This window comes from Rhinatrema bivittatum, chromosome 1 (genome assembly GCF_901001135.1).
Source record: "Rhinatrema bivittatum chromosome 1, aRhiBiv1.1, whole genome shotgun sequence".
NCBI lineage: Eukaryota > Metazoa > Chordata > Amphibia > Gymnophiona > Rhinatrematidae > Rhinatrema > Rhinatrema bivittatum.
The window spans coordinates 128,085,990-128,100,259 of NC_042615.1; the positions used below are offsets into that span (position 1 = coordinate 128,085,990).

Sequence of the window (14,270 nt, forward strand, 5' to 3'; positions counted from 1 at the left end):
CACCATTAAGTTAGCCCTTTTCTCTGTGTCTTAACACCTCCATCATTAAATCTTTTGTAAACAGATATTACTAGAACACGTCTAAATTCTGAGCAGTAGAAAGAGGAAGGAGGAAGAGTATAACTATGAGGAGGGTACATAGCTTTACCTCATAAGTATATGAAGATCTTTATGGCACCAAAATTTGCTTTCACTTTCATGTCAGTTACTAGCTCTTAACTAGGCCACAGCAATGTCCCCACTTCATTGCAGTTCATTCAATATTTCTAATTGCAAAAAATAATTATATAATATTTAATTAAAGTTAATAATGATGTTTGCCTATCATGTTCAGCCTTCTTCTGAGTGTTCTAGACTAAAGATGCGCAAACAATTCAAGGTTGAACTCAAACTAGGCAGGTTTGAGCCTGGTTGCATTTCAGCTGACATTTTATATTACCTGTTTTGCTGAGATTAAAGTAGAATGGTTATTATGTTGAAGCATTGAAATAAAGATCAATTGAAAAAAAAATAAAGTGGTAACTGAACTAATGCAATATATTTCATGACTAGCTTTTAGGAGCGAACATTCTCTACCTAAGTAGGATGAGCAGGCTATGTCGCTGGGAAATTTGACAAATTTGATGCAATGGAATTTTATACAGATCTAACAAATTTCACAAAATTTCAATACTTTGGGATTAGAAGTTCATAATTTGAATAGTTTATTTTCATTCAGGATAACTCATTAACTAACCAGTGAGAATTCATCAAATAATTGTGTCTGCACATCCATCACATAGTATAAATACAATAGGTGTGACCTATCTTACTGGTGTCAGAGTGTGTAGAAAGAAGAAGATAAGAGAGTTTTTGCAGTCAGTGACTATGACCAGACTAAGCCTAAGCTTAACTCTCTTAATCAATGTTTTTGATGACTTGTTAAGTGGTTACAAAATCTGTCAGAGTTGAATTCTTATTGTATATTATACACACAATCAATGAATGGATATGCAAGGCAAAAATAACTTTTTTTCTGGTGATTTTGTTAACATACCATCATCAATTTAGTTGGTCACCAAGGTGATCAGGGATTAATCACACAGATCTGTGCTCATGTTCAGTGTTGTAAACAGAGCACACATGCTAAGTGGATTTGTGAAGAAGAAATAAATCAATTAAACAATCTTATGGAGAAATGGGAAAATACAGTAAAATACCATGTGAACTGGATCAAATTAAATCAAAATTTTAACAAATTTCTATTTTATCCTACCTTTCCCAAAAAGCTCAAGGTTGGTTACAACATGGAAACCTACAAAAATTACTAATATACAATACATCATAGCACAAAATATAATCATTACAGATGCAACTTAAAATGAATACAAATAACATACCTAAGGAGAAAATTTCTTACCTGTTAATTTGCTTTTCATGAATCCTGCTGTACCAGTCTAGCAAGACTTTAGAGGTGGATTATGTGCCCCTACCAGCAGACGGAGGCAGAGTGCCAAGACTTTCTCCATGACATTATTGCCACTATGTACAGATGGTACAGCCTAAACTCCAGTATATGCCTGACAAAGTACTGAGAACACATGACCAAATTTCGAAATTAGAATTAAAATTTACAACATACCTGGAAAGAACCACCCTCCTGACAAAAAATTACAAATGAAAGAGAAAACAGGAGCTGCGTCCCCTTCACAAGAACATCCAAACAGTAATGCTTCACAAAGGAATGCAAGGACAACCAAGAGATGCCTTGTACATGTTCTCTGGCACCACAGCTAGTGCCTCCACTCAGGAAGCAGATTGAGATCTAGTAGCATGGGCATGAATAAGTTCATGAACCCATCAACCCAGAAGAAAATAGACAGAAGAGATCACATCTCTAATCCAACGGGCTAGGGTAGACTTAGAAGCTGCCTCTACATGGCTAACCAAACAAGAAACCTGTCAAGCCCTTTGAAAGGAATTAGTTACCTCCAAATAACGAAGGAAAACTCAACACACATCCAATTACTTCAAAGTACTATTCACTCCCTGATGCTCTTCCTTACAGAAGGCCAGCAGAATGACAGACTAATCTGAATGGATTACTGACACCACCTTAGGTAAAAAGGAGGGAACAGGAAGAAAGGAGACTGAATTAGAAGAAATCACCAGGGAGGGATCCTTATAAAACAAAGCTTGAATCTCTGAAATGCACCTTGCAGAACAAATCATTACCAGAAAAACTGCCTTCAAGGTAGGATTCTTCAAAGAAGCCTGATTAAGAAGTTCAAAAGGAGAAGAGACCAACATTTTCAAGACCAGATTAAGGTCCCACTGAGGTACCAAGCCTCTGAAAAGAGTATGCAAACTCTTAACTCCCCTAAGAAATCAAACCACATCTGGATGGGTGGCTAAGAAAGACCCGTGAATCTTGCCTCTATAACAGGAAATAGCCACAACCTACACTTTCAGAGAATTCAAGGCCAAGTCCTTCTCCAATTCTGTTTAGGAAATGCTAAAATACAGGGAGAATCAAAACTCCACAGAGAAGCCAAGTGAGCCCTGCAGAAAGCTTTGAAAAATGCCAGATGCAAATATAATATTCTTTCGAATACAATAAATTTAATTAGAAAAATGGCTCACTACCTCAAAAATATTAATTAAATCTAAACAAAAAATTCCCTTGAGGATTACTGCTAAAAAGCAGACAACTATATTATTATTATTCAACAAGAAACTTACTGGAAATGGTATCAGATTATGGAGTGCTCCCAGTCTCATGGGCTCTTGCCTTTACAGGGCTGCAACCCTTCTCATGTTTTAGCACTGTTGAATTACGTCATCTACCATTCCCACGTAAGATTTTTCTTCTTTTTTTCTTTATTACTTAACTGTGAAAAATTTATCCCAACTTTCCCAATAAAATTACTTGATTAAAAATTTTTTTTACCCAACTCTTGTGTGAAATCCTATACTAAATCACTTATCTCTCTGTTTTGCATGTGCTGCGTGTTTTGCCGATTAGCTCTTTTCACTCGCTTTCTTGCTGTCAGCTGTTCTCCCGCCCGACATTGACAATGTTTCGGCGCAGCAACTGCGCCTGCTTCAGGGGCTTACAACTAAATGCCTGTAAGAAAAGCATATGTTTTACCAAACTGTTCTGTATACCTTCAAAATTTTTTTAGACAGTTCAATCAATGGTACTTACTATTCAGCTCAACACTACCACTCCCGATACTTCACAACCTTCAAATATGGCGCCTAGACGCTCACTAAATTTCCCTGGACGGAAGTAGATTTTTTATTTCACGTCATGGATAGTGAAAGCACCTATCAGCTTGACTTCACAAATAGACCGACCAATCGACTTCTTTGTTGAGTCCCGCTGGAGCTACTGTGTTCAATTTAAAGATCCACCTCTGCTCACGTTGCAGTAAGCAGAGATTTAAATCACCTCCTCGCTCATCTTGTTCACAGTTAAGTAATAAAGAAAAAAAGAAGAAAAATCTTACGTGGGAATGGTAGATGACGTAATTCAACAGTGCTAAAACATGAGAAGGGTTGCAGCCCTGTAAGGGCAAGAGCCCATGAGACTGGGAGCACTCCATAATCTGATACCATTTCCAGTAAGTTTCTTGTTGAATAATAATAATATAGTTGTCTGCTTTTTAGCAGTAATCCTCAAGGGAATTTTTTGTTTAGATGCAAATATAAACCAGAGAGGTGGAGGACTTATACACTTTCAACAAAATGGAAATAATCAAGCAAGACTTTCCAAGAGACAAGTGGCAAAAGAGAAAGGAACAGGATCATCCATATTGATTCTTCTCTGTAGAAGTCCCCGAACATCCAGCAGATGGAGGGGAAGAACTACTCGAAGCATCAGATCCACACACCACAGCTTCTAAGGCTAATAGGGTGCTACAAGGATCACTCGATTGTGCTCAGCTTCAATCCTGCACTGTACTCTGCTGATCGGAGGCCTAGAGGGAAAAGACATAAAGAGGGATTTCCTTTAGCCAAGGTTGGACCAAAGCTTCTATGCCCTTGGAGCATAACTCCTTGCGACAAGTGAAAATCCAAGGGACCTTGTCATTCTTGCAAGCAGCCATCAGATCTATGTGAGGCAAGCCCCATCTGTGAACTATGCATTGACATGCATCCTGGCTCAGCTCCCACTCTTCTGAATCCAGAAAATATCTGCTCAAATAGTCCACCTATACTTTTTTCAGGCTGGCAATATGGGCCACCAATAAGAGTTCCAGATTCTCCTATGCCCAAGGGAAGAGAAAATTTGTCTCTTTACTCTAACTTCTGGTTCTGTCTTGTCTGTTCACATACATGACCAGTGTCGCATTGTCTACACTGAACATTTTTCCCTGGATTAAGGGAAGAAAATGATAGCCAATTGTATTGCTTTGGTTTCCAGAAGACTGATAGACTAGGAAGCCTTCTGCGGAGTCCAGAGCCCTGGACCATCTCCTCCAGCAATGGGCCCCCTAACTGGTCAAACTGGCATCTGTTATGACCATAACCCAAAAAGGTGTCGCAGGTTGACATTTTGCATCAGTTTCTGAGGAAGCAGCTGCTACTGAAGATTAACTTGCACTGGCACCAGGAGATGCATCTTGTAATCCAGGGACTGAGATGACCATCAAGTCAGGAAGGCGGACTGTAAGGGTCTCATGTGAGCTCTGGCCCAAGGCACCAAATCCAGAGTAGCTTTTGGGCTCATCAGAGTGGAAATTTCATACTTGCCAAATTAACTTGCCCATCCAATCCATCATCAGATATACAGAACCCAACTCCATATTGAAATACCCCCAGGTACTGAGAAGGAATTAAAATGCTTTTTGTGAAACTGACAACTGATCTCAAGCTTTCTAAGACTTGGACTACTCTGCGGGATGCCTGAATATCTTCATGATACAACTTTGTTCTGATCAACCAATTATCCAGGTGGGAATGAACTAAGATTCTTCTCTTCACAAGAAAGCCACTACCACCACCATTTCCTTGGTGAAAGTCTGCAACGATGTTGGTAGCCTAAAGGGCAGTGCCTGGAACTGAACATGCTCCTATAGAATACAAAAATGATCTTTTTTGCCTGATGGGAATATGAATGTACATCTCTGATAGCTCTAGGGAGGCAAGAATTTGGCCCTGATGCACAGACAATCACCGAGCAAAGAGTTTCTATCCTGAAGGGAAAAATCTTGAGATAGCCTTTCACACCCTTCAGATCGAGAATGGGTCTGAAAGATCCATCTTTCTTGGGAACCACAAAATAAATCAAATAACCACTGAGTCCACTCTCTGTGATGGGAACCGATGCCACCATCTTAAACAGCTGAAGCCACACAGGGGTATTGTATAGTGCCATCTGCTTAGCACATGAGCAACCCATAAAGGCATCAGGAATGGTAACTCAAAGTTTGAGATAACCAAGACAGATTACATCCAACACCCACTGATCTGAGGTTACTCGGGTCCATTCCTGTAAGCAACCGCCCACAGGCAAGACCAGAAAATGGATCTACCAAGCTTCATTGAGAAGATCGCGAGGCACCAGTGGAGGAGGTTGGGTTTGCTCTAGACTTTCTGAAACTTCAAAAGGATTGACCTTTACCCTTGTCACTCTGTGAACCTAAAAAGGAATAAGAAAAGCCTTCCCAGCCTATAGCACCTAAAGTCCCATAGTTGGCACTGAGCTAATTAGCCCATGTAAGTGGGCTTTTGAAAATTGCTACAATACATACCATTGAATTGTACATAGGATTTACCCGTGTTAAATGCACTTACATGGGTAAATGGATTTTGAAAATTGCTACAATAGTAACATGTGGAACGCCTTTGAAAATTAACCTGATAGCGTGGAAGAAAGATTGCGGCTTACCCTCTGGGAGCCGTTGGAGTGAAGCTTGCCCAGCTGAGACTTCAACCAGGAATCTGCTGACCAGTTGCAATGTGAAAGAAGCCTCCTGGCAGTCACCAAGGAAGCCATTAATCTGGAAGAAACCTGAAGAAGACCATAAAGGGCATCAGCAATAAACACTTCCACAGACTCCATTCTAGTTGCATCCTCACTCTCCAGGAGCTGATGAATCCAGCAGAAAAATGCTCTTATCATAAAATCACTACAGATCAAAATCTGGACTGTCTGGGCTGTGGGAGGTTCAAACTTCTGATCCTTGGGATCCTTAAGAGAAGTGCTGTCATCAACAGGGATCATAGTCTGCCTCGTGACTGCTGGAATAGGATATCTGGAATAGGCATTGTACAGTCTTAGGAGCCAAAGAATATAACCTAAGAAGGTTTCTTCTGCCCTTCAGACCATTCTCATGGGCCTTCCCATTCAGTTAAAACCATCTCTTCAACCTCAGGGTGGAGAGGAAAAGCCCTGGAGGATTTACAGACCACTTTAATGATAGGGTCCCAGGCTGGAGTCTCCACCACAACCAGATCTGCTATGTGGAGACATAAAACCACTTTATCTATCAGAACCATAATTTATTACTTATGAAACAAGCAGATGACCAAGTTATCTTCTCTATCAAACAAAATACATCACCTTCTTCCACAGAGGCATAGCTCAGAGAGCCCATCTTGTTCTTAGGATCCCCTGGAAAGTCCTCTGCCACGGGCAAAAGGGGATCCATAAACCTCCTGGACCATTTTACAGAAGCTGAGGTCCCAAGCAGCAGAGAAGCAATCCGAGGGAAAGCTTTGAACTTACCATCAGGCCCCTGTATAACATAGAATGTCTGATGGAGAAAGTGAAAAAATTCAGGCATGTCACTGCAGCCACGAGCCTGATTCAAAGTAGCCTGAAGCTAAGGTTTCTCAGTGATTGCCAAAACCAGGATTCCTCAAAATCACTTTCTGAGTCCAACCGTGACTGCAGAGAGGCTGAAACATCTGTGGAGGTCAGGCCCAAAACAGCAGACGCTCCCGCCACAAACAGTGCAGGAGAGGCCTCCTCAGTAGCTGACTCAGCCCACAGGACTGCCGATGAGGCTTTACTGTCTGGCAGTAGCGAGGTGGAGGGGTGGGCAATGGAGCCACCAGAGGCCCGTGAGCACTCCCCCATGCACTATTCTCTATTTGAGAATTTCCATGATTCATGTTATTCACGCTTACTAGCTCTTGAGTGTCACTTTGCATCACAAGTGCTATTTAATCCACTGTTTTCAAGTTAGATTTTCCCTTTATGTTATATGCCGATTTGATAAGTATACTTCTGAGTATTCCTTTAATCTATTTTTATTCTTATCTGCTCCAGATTTTTTTGTTTTCCCATAAATTATGTTACTTTGTAACTCAGGACATTCATTGCACTACTCTCTATTTGAGCACCTTTGCAGCATTGTAATCATGGCCCATATTGGCCATGCCTACCAGTCCTTGATTGACATTGCATTTCGCGCCAGAAGCGCTACTTAATCCCTGTTTCCAGTCAAAGTTTTGATAATGCTACATATTTTGGAGTTTTAAAGGATATCCTGATATTGACTGGATAAGGTAAACTTAATAAGATAATTTTTAAACCTCGCATGTTCCATCGTTTATTCAGTGGGGCGGATTTTCAGAGCCCTGCTCGCGTAAATCCGCCCAAAACCGGGCGGATTTACGCGAGCAGGGCCCTGCGCGCCGGTAAGCCTATTTTACATAGGCCTACCGGCGCACGCAGAGCCCCGGGACTCGCGTAAGTCCCGGGGTTTTCTGACGGGGCGTGTCGGGGGGCGGGTCCGAACCGCGCGGCGTTTTCGGGACCTATCGGGAGCGTTCTGGGGGCGGGCCCGGGGGCGTGGCTACGGCCCGGGGCGGCCCGGGGGTGTGGCCGCGCCCTCCGGACCCGCCCCCAGATCGCGTCCCGGCGCGCTAGCGGCCCGCTGGTGCGCGGGGATTTACGTCTCCCTCCGGGAGGCGTAAATCCCCCAACAAAGGTAAGGGGGGGGTTTAGACAGGGCCGGGCGGGTGGGTTAGGTAGGGGAAGGGAGGGGAAGGTGAGGGGAGGGCAAAAGAAAGTTCCCTCCGAGGCCGCTCCGAAATCGGAGCGGCCTTGGAGGGAACGGGGGTAGGCAGTGCGGCTCGGCGCGCGCCGGCTATACAAAATCGATAGCCTTGCGCGCGCTGATCCAGGATTTTAGTGGATACGCGCGGCTCCGCGCGTATCTACTAAAATCCAGCGTACTTTTGTTTGTGCCTGGAGCGCAAACAAAAGTAGGCTGTTCGCGCTCCTTTTAAAATCCGCCCCACAGTGTCTACTTGTGTCCCCGGTGTGTTCCGATATTTATTTAATTTAGTGTTTGTGAAATAAGCCAGTGAGTTACTCCATGTAGTACTGACTGTCTTGTGGAGATAAATAAGGAAGCGTTTCAATGGGTGCTTTGTGTATTGTTGGCAGAAATATCTATTTGAATTTAGATTCATATATAGAAGTACACGCGATGAAATATATTTCAGCATTTCAGTACAATCACTCTGCAGCAGATAAAACCATCGCAAGCGGCAACGCTGTATACGCTTTTTTGTTCTTTACCCTACAAACCCCGTTTTTTTAAATAAAGGGAATGTCTTATGTAAGAACATAAGAACATAAGAAAATGCCATACTGGGTCAGACCAAGGGCCAATCAAGCCCAGCATCCTGTTTCCAACAGTGGCCAATCCAGGCCATAAGAACCTGGCAAGTACCCAAAAACCTGGCAAGTACCCAAAAACTAAGTCTATTCCATGTTATCCTATGTTATCAACTTTTTTGTTATGTTATTATGGATTAGTGTTATTGCCCAACTTTTTTTGACTGACATTGTGGCCGGCACTTATTTATCTAAAAAACGTGTCCTAGAGACTCAAAGGATGCTTTAAAGCTGATCCAATAAGTTAAAGCTGATCCAATAAGTTAAAAAACCAGAAAGAATACTTCCTGTTACTATGCATGTTTTAGCCACATTGGAGGCTCTTTGATATTGAATTAGGACACATTATCATTTTAAATTAACACGCTAGTTCTTTCTTCTTTTTTTAAAAATAATATCCTGGTTTGATTGCATCTACATTAACTGATCGGCAAGCTGTAACACAATATAAAACATTCCAATAAATAGTTGCGACGAGCGGATTAAGACAAATGTAACTAAGGCTAATCAATTTATTTATGATTTGGACCCTCCAGAAACCAACTTGCTTATACCACCAAGTGTATGGAACATTCATCAACATATAGTGCCTTTTCTCAATATACAGCGGTCTAATTCATAATTTAATGTTTTTAATTTACTTTTTAGGTGACAGGCTTCATTACTCAAAAGGAGTACCCATTGGTTATTTATTTATTTATTTATTTAATTTATTTATTTAATAGGTTTTTTTTATACCGACATTAAAATACACATCATATCGGTTTACATATTAACAAAAAGGAGGAAATTACAATAAACGGGGGGGGGGGGGGGGGGGTGGGTAACAGGATAACTGATAGAATAATAAGTAGAAAATAGGGAGGAAGCGAACTTAACAGAAAGGAACCAGTAACTAGTGAAAATTAAATATGGGAGGCAAGATTGCAAATCTCCAGAATTGTTACAATAATTAGGTGATTCAGCAGGTTACTGTGGAGAAAAGGAGGGGAAGACAGAAGATTTTATAATAGGTATAAAAAAGGAGGGGGGAAGTTGCAAGGAAGCAACAAGGGATTAATCCGGGAAGGCCTGGTGGAAAAGCCATGTCTTCAGCATTTTTCGGAACTTGTAAGGACATGGCTCAAGGCGTAGATTGAGAGGGAGGGAATTCCAATGAGTGGGACCAGCAATCGACAGAGCACGATCTCTTGTGGCTGTAAGTTGTATTCAGGCCATTTTGCAATATAATACTTAAGAATAGAACTAAGTTAAATATCATATTTACAGTATATGGAACAGAAATATTAAAAAGATCACTTTTGCTTTTCTTCAAGAAACTCATCTCACTGATAGTGAACATGCTAAATTACGTAAAAGTTGGGTGGGTGAAGTACATTACACTTCTGCACCCACTAAATCTGCTGGTGTAGCCATACTTATTGGGAAACAAGTGTTCGTTAAGGTTACGCAAACCTTAAAGGATCCTGAGGGACGATATCTCATCCTCTTTACAGAAATCTCTCAAAAGCCATATATCTTTTGCAATATATATGCACCTAACAATCCTAGCTTGCAATTTTTTCGTGGGATATATAGACTCTAAGCCGCTCACACAGACCAGGTCATTGTAATTGGGGGTGACTTCAACACTATTCGCGACCCTTGTCTAGACAGAGATCAACCCATGGGGGGGCGGCTACCTTTAGATAATGGAATCTTGTTTCTGGAACGTTCGTTGCAGGTGATCGATACATGGCGTACCCTTCACCCTATGGCCCGAGAATATACCCATATCTCCCAGGCCCATCAGACTCAAACAAGATTGGACTATCTACTAATTAGCAGTCATCATTTCTCCGCTGTCCATGATGCCCACATTGACGATCTTATTATATTGGATCATGTGCCCGTGGGGCTTACTTTATCGAGTATTCATACCTCTCCCGGCGGAGCTGCTTGGCGGTTTCCCCATTACCTGTCCAAAGATAGTCAGTTTACTGCTTATTTGCGATCTCCGGGAACGGACTACGCTACCCTGAACAAAGAGCATGTGGATGATCCAGAATTGTTCTGGTACGCAGCTAAGGCTGTGCTTCGGGGGGACATTATTTCCTACATGGCTAGATGGAAAAAAATGAGAGATAAGCAGATTTTAACGTTGAGCTCTCAGCTCCGCCGGGCGAGAGCTGCTTTGGCCGCCATAACTCTCAGGTTAATAGGGATGCGTATCGGACCGTACAGGGGGCTCGTAATACTTTGCTTCATCAAAGGGCTGTCAAAAGCATGCTTTATTATCAACATAAGCTGTTCCAGTACGGAGACAAGCCTGGCAAACTTATGGCTAATCTCATAAAGATCCACCGAGGCTCCCGAGTTATTCCTGCAGTGTGGACCCGAACGGGTCACGTTACCTCAGATACGGCTGACATACTAACCACCTTTCACAGCTTTTATGCTGATCTTTACACGACTGGACAAGGGAATTCTGAAAATTCTGCAAAATTCTTATCTACCCTTAATTTGCCTCGGTTGACTGCCGATCAGATCTTGACACTCAACCGTCCCATTACCAAAGGGGAGGTACAACAAGTTATTCGAACGGCCAAACCCTATAAAGCCCCTGGCCCCGATGGGCATCCTGCTGAATTCTATCAAGCCCTCATGGAATCTATTACCCCCTCACTAACCAAGACGTTCAACTCTCTGGTCTTACAGGGCTCCTATCCCCCGCTTACTAATCTAGCTCACATCACTCTCATTCCTAAACCGGGGAAGGACCCACTAGAAGCCGCGTCCTACAGACCCATTTCCTTATTGAATCAAGACCAAAAGCTGTTGGCTAAAATATTAGCAGACCGTCTGGCCCCTACCTTCCTACTTTGATACAACCTGGGCAGGTGGGCTTTGTCCATCGCAAGTATGCTCTCACTAATATTCGGAAAGTCTTGGTGGCGATGACTTTATGTCAACGGACGGGTACACTTTATTTGGCCATCAGCTTTGATTCCGAAAAGGCCTTTGATAGGGTGGATTGGGAATACTTGTCCACTATCCTGGCCCTTATGGGTTTTGAGGGTTATTTTCAAGATGCCATCAAACTATTCTACACCAACCCAGTAGCTAAAATAGTGGTCAATGGGAATCTGTCGGATGAATTTAAAGTAGGGAGAGGTACTAGACAAGGCTGTCCACTTTCTCCCTTATTGTTTCTGCTGCAATTACAGCCTCTTCTCCTTGCCATCCAGGGTCATCGGAGGGTGAAGGAAGTGAGGTTTCATAATGAAACTTTTAAATATGCCGCATTTGCGGACGACATTTTGGTGTTCCTCACAGATCCGGCCACATCGCTATCCCCGCTTCTCACTCTTTTCAAGACCTTTGGTAGTTTTTCGGGGCTTCGGCTGAATGTCGGAGGCCTTGGTGTTCCCTACCACGCTTCGAGAGGGTTGGGACAGCCCGTTTCCCCTTTTGTGGGCTGTGGATAGTATTAAATATTTAGGTGTTATTATCCCGTCCCAAATTTCCCAGTTATATCAATTTAATGTTCCTGGTCTCCTCTCCCATACACGAGAAAAATTGAAACTCTGGATTACACTGCCTTTGTCGTTGGGTGGGCGAGTCTACTTGTTTAAAATGGCCATATTGCCAAAGTGGCTTTATCTATTCCAAGAATGACCATCATACTAGGCTTCCTCGTCGGGGCTTTCGCCTATTCAACTCGGCCTTATAAATAATCATAGGTCATGGTGACGACAATATTTTTTGAAAAAATTTTTTTTATGCACTTAAAACTCGCCAAATTCGGGGGTATGTTGGACCCGCAATGATATCATGCTTTATATCAATCTCAAAGTAAACATTAAACTTATCTTCAAGCGCTTCAATATGTGACTGTCAATCTTCAGCCATTACAAAAATCGCAGTGCTGGTGACCCGACACGGGACCGTGTTTCGGACTGCTTACTCCATCTATCAGTCCTTCTTCAAGGGTGGTAATTTAGGTTGTCGAACGTTGCGCCATTTTGAAAACGTTCGACAACCTAAATTACCACCCTTGAAGAAGGACTGATAGATGGAGTAAGCAGTCCGAAACACGGTCCCGTGTCGGGTCACCAGCACTGCGATTTTTGTAATGGCTGAAGATTGACAGTCACATATTGAAGCGCTTGAAGATAAGTTTAATGTTTACTTTGAGATTGATATAAAGCATGATATCATTGCGGGTCCAACATACCCCCGAATTTGGCGAGTTTTAAGTGCATAAAAAAATTTTTTTCAAAAAATATTGTCGTCACCATGACCTATGATTATTTATAAGGCCGAGTTGAATAGGCGAAAGCCCCGACGAGGAAGCCTAGTATGATGGTCATTCTTGAATATAATGAGCTGTGCAGCGTCTAAATTATTTGTTAAGGTGAAAAGCACTGGGTTTATGTAGTTTTCATCTGGTGGAGTCCCAATACTTTTCGTGTACAATTTAAGTCCTACTCTTTTCACGTGGAGTTTATCTATTCCAAAACATACCTTTGGTCCTTCGACGTGGGGATCTCTCATTGCTGGAGCGCTCTCTCCGCTGGTTCTTGTGGAGGGGGAAGAAAGCATGTATCCCCCTTTCATACCTTAAATTTGCCTGGGGGAAGGGAGGTCTGGGGGTCCCAGATCTAGGGATCTATAATGTGGCGAGTAATCTACGCCTAGTGTGGGATTGGATATTGGAGAACTCTAACTGGGTAGATTTAGCAGCGGAAAAGACTCTTATCGCACCGTATGACCTACACTTTACATTGCAGGTAGACTCTCGGCAACTACCGATTACTGGGGTTCTAGGTCCTTTGGTGGCCCCCGTACGCCATGCCTGGTCTTATCTCACTCGATACACTGGGCTTCAAAAGGGGTGACACAATTGGGTCATGTATTGGATACTCAGGGCAAGATGATACCGTGGGTAGAACTGCAAGAGCTCTATGGACTATCTGCAGGCCTTGTGTTTTCATATCTGCAATACTATGGGCCTCATTTTCCAGTAATGCATGTCCTATGCAAATAAGGAATTTTTCGTGCAGTGGGGAAACATCGCAGAGAGAGAGAGAGAGAGAGAGAGAGAACCTTCCTATAATGCCTATGCCCTAGACAAGTATTTGTATCCCTATGGGAGGGCCACCTAGTAACTCGAGGTGGGAATTAGGTATGAGCTTCGGGGGTTGGGGGCCACTTTCGCATTCCACATGAGACGTACGGAAAGAACAGTGGTCTCTAGTGAAGATTTGCTGGCCGTCGGAGTGAGGAAACTCACTCCAAGAGGAGATTTGGGCTACATTCTCTCCACCTAGCTTGTTGTTGCCCAGGTAGAGTGTCCATCAAGCTAGGTGGAGAGAACGTTGCCCAAATCTCCTCTTGGAGTGAGTTTCCTCACTCCGACGGCCAGCAAATCTTCACTAGAGACCACTGTTCTTTCCGTACGTCTCATGTGGAATGCGAAAGTGGCCCCAACCCCCGACGCTCATACCTAATCCCGCTTTACATATGCTCCGCCCCCTGAATACCAAATTACTAATTCGCAAAATCGCGTTAACAGCTGTTAGCGCGATTTGCGAATTTATCGCACGCGGTAAACTGCTTGGAAAATGAGGCCCTATGTTCTCTCTTTGCCAACTGAGAGTGTGCAGGC

General features: G+C 42.8%; 1 protein-coding gene across 2 annotated transcripts in view; it reads right to left on the reverse strand.

The window, feature by feature from the left end:
* ZDHHC2 (zinc finger DHHC-type containing 2) overlaps positions 1-14,270 on the reverse strand; it is a 355,423-nt gene that overhangs the window by 186,552 nt on the left and 154,601 nt on the right. The gene's annotated exons all lie outside the window — the stretch shown is intronic.